Genomic DNA, 6,000 nt, shown 5'->3' with positions numbered 1-6,000 from the left:
TTCTATGTTATTATGTAGAAAGTTTTATACCATAATTTATGAAAAGTTCGCTTTCAATATTTTTATTTGACTTAAAGATAATATTTTGATATTCAAAATTTTATATTGCTTTCATAATTATAGTAGTTTTTTAAAGGTTAACCAATGTAATCAAGTTCATTATACATGCAATTAAGATAACGTATATTAGATATCCCGATATTCACGAGTAATTCACACATTTCTTAAAGAAAAAGTATAAATTTAGTTTTGTTACAAATTAAAACATACAATTATTTTTCTTGCAAATTAAAAATTAAATACGTTATAACTAAAATTGTAATTTTGTATAAAACAATTATGATATCACATAATAAATATTTGCTATATGCATTTTGTTTTATACCATTAATATGTTAAGACTACTTATTTGTATATGGTGGATTCAATAATATTTAAAATAATGATAACATCATTATTTTCAATTATTTTTTTATTTAAATATGTTAATATATATGTTTACTCGGGTAATATAATCAAGTATATATATATATAAGAGTATGCTATAAATAAAATTATATTTACATTTAAAAATATTGGTTATGAGTTCAAAACTTTTTAAAGGCATATTGGGAAGTATTTGCCAATGAGGTGGAGCATGGGGGTTTCCTCTAGCATTTAGCTAGTTAGTGGGACTTCCACCGTCAGTCTTGCCCTCGGATTGACTGTGCTGGTGACTTGGTCGATCTCTACCGGACGATGAAGAGACATGCCGCTGAGTCCAATCACCACTGTTGTTCAAAAAAATAGAATGTTCACGAACATAAAAAAAACAAACTACTACCACACCACCGTCGTCGTTATCATTACTTCCTCAATATTGTCATAATATGTTTGCCAAAGTTAACTTCTTTTGGGTCTGTTCTGTCTGTTCTGACTTCCAGCATTGTGTTTCAAAGCCATCATTTATCAGCGTTTAAATAACAAGCACAGCCAACAGAAATCGATAAAAACCTGGCGGGCAAGAAGGATATCTAACACCTCAACTAAAGCGGAACGATATGTACAGAAAGTCGAGTATTTAAAACAAAAAATCATAGGTAACATTCACCATAGCTTAATTTGATAAAAGAATTTTACAAATGCACAAGCATGTGAACCAATTTCTAAGTACAAATGCGTCCACCATACTTGGATATTAAGTCCACGAAACAAATAACAAGTACATGAAATAGTATACTACAATGATCAAGGCGGATTCCATTGCCCATCACAAGGTTTGATCTTTGACTCCAAAGTGCAATGCAAACAATCGTGATGCATATAATTCCTCATAGCTTATGCTAAATCCTGAAAAGCATGAAGAAAAAGTGTCAATTACGAAAACGTAGTTGGTGAGTGCATATGTTTTTAAGTAAATCTTGTTACATAACCAATTTTAAATACGTAGAAAACATGTTATTAGATGTCAACATAAGTAGACCACATGACCGGCAAAATTCCCATATCAGACTATCAAGTTTTCCAAATACCATAATGTTATTTCAAAGCGTTGAAAATCCATGGTAATTATAGAGTTGTCATTTGTCATTTCATCATAAGAGAAAAAGTATATCAAACGACTAATCATATATCACACCCAAAACCATACGATCATCAAGATTTCAATATTCACCAACTTCAATAACTTTCAAGATTCCATATAAGGTCCAATACCCAAACCGTATGTTCAATCAATAATAATTAACCATCAATAATATCAACAACACTTGGCCAAATGTAAAATTTGATGAGTTTGTGCTTGAGCCACTATTAAGACTCTTCGCGTCAAAATAATAATAATAATGATAATGATAATTTGCCCCAATGAATTTATGATAACGGCACATGCTGTTAATCATGTGTAATAATTAATAATAAATAGGTTTGGTGACGACCAAATATAAAGTAGATTAGAGCACCCCATGACCGACACCGTTGAAGGCGGCCACAGAGGCGGCCAAACAACATGTCGCCACTAATGTGAGTGAGGGGACGAATCCTAGTTGCGCAACCCTCTACCTACAGGCCTCAATGAGTTAATAGAAGTGTACAGGGGACTACCGTTTGACAGTACTCAAACTCATCATATAACACATATCACAATGAACATACAATACATATCTCATATCATAAACATCCTTTCAATAATCATATCATATATAGAAAGCAATTTTATTTATCATGTTTTTCACCCCGAAAGTAAAACACATAAAGAGTTTGAAAGGGAGATATGACTCGCCTTGATATGCCGCATATTATATTCACTTATCCAAAATGGGTACTTCCCATTTATCGCTTCTTTGATCATATATCCGTCATGTTCCTCAATCACATTTCAAGCCAAGACTATCCCTATGAGAGGACTAATACCCATAAGTTCTTATCTTAAGCCATCACTTAGAAATGTCACTTTCATTATGTTGCTATCAATTGTGGGATCCAAGTGTATAGCTAATATTCGCATCGTTTTGGTTGTAAAGATTGATGGTGTTAAAGGTTACTTCCATTATATACGCAGTTATAAGTTGTCAGAGTTTCGGTAACTTGGCTTCATTTGTGGTTTTGTTTGGCATCTTAGGTTATCATATGTAATGCCATATTAAGTTATGTTAACCTTATTCATCATTTGATGTGTAACCAATTTTTGCACGAATTAACATTTGTGATATCAATTTATATTTTGGTTAACGTAATTACTTATGTCCATCTCACTTAATTATCTTTTTTTTTATTTTGATTACACTTATCTTCAACTCGCATATTTCTCGATATGTCTTATGATTACTCGGTTTATGAAATTAGTTTAAGTGTTATGGGCCATTATCAATTGGGTCGAAATGTGATGGGTTTTTAAGTGACTTGGGCTTAATTTAGTTATTGGGCTTAACCTTATTTGGGTTATGTGCTTAATGGGTTATATTGGTTATTGGGCTATATGTGTTATTGGGCCAATTGGGCCTACAGACTTATGGCCCTTTTGGGTTCACTAGTTGGGCCTACACAAATTATTAGTTCACTTCAGAATTTTCTGTTTTAACTTCACATTTTTATGTAATGTTGGCTACTATTTGTGGTCAAGACGAATTATTTGGACTTTCATGATTTTTACAAAGAGACTTATGTGTATCTAGTATTTTTGTGAATTTTTCGTGAATTTTTAGATAAGGTTTACTATGCATAAAAATTATGTAAACTAATGTGGTCAAAAAGGTTACTGTTTGGCGACTTGAAATGTTTTATAAAAGTTCTTAGTGATATGACTTTCAGAAAAATCCCACAAATTTATTTTAAGTTATGGACACATTGAAATCACTTTTCACCAAGTTTGACCTTCTGAAACCTTATGGATTAGGAGATAAAAAGTGTTAAAGTTGATAAAATATTCAGACAAAAATGCAGCCTTGACCAGTTTTAGTAGAAAAATCATATCTTTCTTTTGGTTCAGTATTTTTGAGTAATTTCAGTTGGTTAAACTTAACTCGTTTGTCTACAACTTTATTTTGAAAGTTTTGCTTGAAATTGCCCTCACATGCTCGGTTTATCCATCCCAAGATAGAAAACTGATTCTGTCAGATTTGTTTTTGGTTATATCAACTCACCAATGACCTTTCTTGCTTAATTAACACTTAAGTTTATCACTTACAAGATTAATACTTTATTTTGTTGTACTTTTAACATCAATATTACTGATTATAATCCTTTCAATTCCATTAATCATCATCCAAAGATCCATCTCAAATCCAAACTCCTAACAAGATCAATCTAGTACAAATCTAATGCATGCATGTTAAGATCTAACCATTATACATACAAATAAGCTATAATCTTTTACATACTTTTTGAAAATTCCATTTTATTGAAAAACTACATAATATAAACACATAATATTCATCAAAAAATCAGATTTTGAACAAGATTCATCCATCACTTTTAAAAGCTAAATTAAAAGACACACTTTTGATCTTGACATAGGTTGGATCATCGAATCTCCTCATAGATCTCAACATGCATGTGTCTTAGTGAGTGATTCTACCAACATCAAAACTCCATCCTCAAGATTAACAAGAAAATAAGAATAAAATACAAGTTTCATGAAAAGCTTTTTGAGGAAACATGATTAAAACAAGTTGTTGAACAAGAAAAGAGTGTTTCTAGCTACCTTCAAGGACTCGATTATAGGTGAATAAGGGGCTGATTTTTGTGACATTTAAGACCACCAAATGACTCCATACTTGACCTTAGATGATAAATTGACAAGAAAGATTATTATTACAATAGTTTAGATTAGATTTAAGCTCCAATTTTGCTTGTTAAATTTGAAAATATGAAGAAGAATGGTAAGAAAGTTGAGAGAGAAGTTGGAGGAAGTGTGTGTGAGTGGTATGTGTAAAATGATGCAGAAAATTGGAGTGTTGGGAGCATATCCACGTGAGAGAGGAGGAGAAAAGTAGTTGGGAGAGTGGTCATTAGTCTAGTTGGGTGGTGGCTTAAAGCCCATTGGCTAAGCAAAGTGTGTGTTGTGTAAATTTGAATTTAAGGGTGTATATGGTTGTGCTTTGGTCTAGATTCATGCATGAATATTTTTGTATGTATGTATATATATATGTGTGTGTGTGTGTGTAGTGTAATTATTTAAATTAGTTAGTTGTTTAAAGTGTAATATTTAGTATAGGCTCATGTATGAGGATTTATTTACTAGTTATTTAGCAATTTATGACATGATTGTGTACATATATGTGTGTATGTAGCCGTGTATATATATGTATATATATAATTTTTTTATGTGTTTCAATTTGTTACTTAATCACTTTGTTATAAACTTGCACTCACAATAGACGTATATATCCACTTATTATTATTACTTAAACTTCCCTCATGTACATGATAGTTTATAATTACATTTTCAGGATGGTCATTATGTATTTATGTGCATATATACTTCAATTAGCTTGGTGTTTAAATTGTTGGTGTTTAAATTGTTGGATATTTATAAGATTGTTTATTGTTGTCACAACTTGTGAGTCTTGTACAAATACTTTTATAACTGAACTTCTCGAAATAAAGTGCTTGAGATTGTCTTGAATGATTATAGTTATTGTTTATGGCATTTCTAAGATTATTAGTCATCTACGGTTTTTTATTGAACTAGAAGGCAATTATCACTATGCCTTAAATGTCTAGAAGGTCAATTCTCTTAATAAACCTCTAGGGATAAACGTCTAGTTAAGTCCAAGTAGATTGACCTAGTCGGAAATTGAGGGTTGTTACAGGATATGTTCCTTTGTTTGTGGCATAGGCCCATCAGGGGCAGAAACAACCAGAGTTCCCCCGTCCATTTGAGCACCTCCAGTGATCATGTTCCACATATTAGGAAAATTCATCAGAAACTGCAGTGCACATATGGGCCATAGAAGAAATGTAAATGACCAAGATAGCGAAGTCAAATCAGTATTGAACGAAACAGGAATAAGAGTGACATTGTTTCAGAATGTTTTTATGAACTAATTTGAGATCATATGACGCTTGATGAAGAAGGTATAAACCAAATAGACATATAGAATGCGAGTTTACAAATTGGTCAGTGTTCCACTTGCAGATAATGATTCTCTACTAAAAGATACAGAGCACCACCTGAAATTGTTCTGGTGCCAACAGATCCCATTAAAACTTTTAAACAAAGGTCTTGTTTCGAATAATTATGTGTTGGACAAAGCATAACCATGTCTATCATCTATCATTGTTGCCTACTTTCCTGGAAGATGTGAATTTTACGAACAAAACAAAGTCTAGCATAAAAAATCACGTTTCACGTCACAAGACAAAACATTATTGCCATAAAATGTCATACTCCATATTAAAGAGCACTTCTTCTTTTGGTTAACCTAGTCATGAAAGCTTGACCACAAACAAGGTGACAGCAGTAAAGAACATGCTAATATCTCGGAACACGCCCCAAAACACGCTCTTTTCATTCTTTTA

Source organism: Erigeron canadensis, chromosome 7 (assembly GCF_010389155.1).
Source record: "Erigeron canadensis isolate Cc75 chromosome 7, C_canadensis_v1, whole genome shotgun sequence".
In the NCBI taxonomy this organism is placed as follows: Eukaryota; Viridiplantae; Streptophyta; class Magnoliopsida; order Asterales; family Asteraceae; genus Erigeron; species Erigeron canadensis.
The sequence above is the reverse complement of the archived record's forward strand: the minus strand, read 5'-3'. Positions refer to the sequence as shown.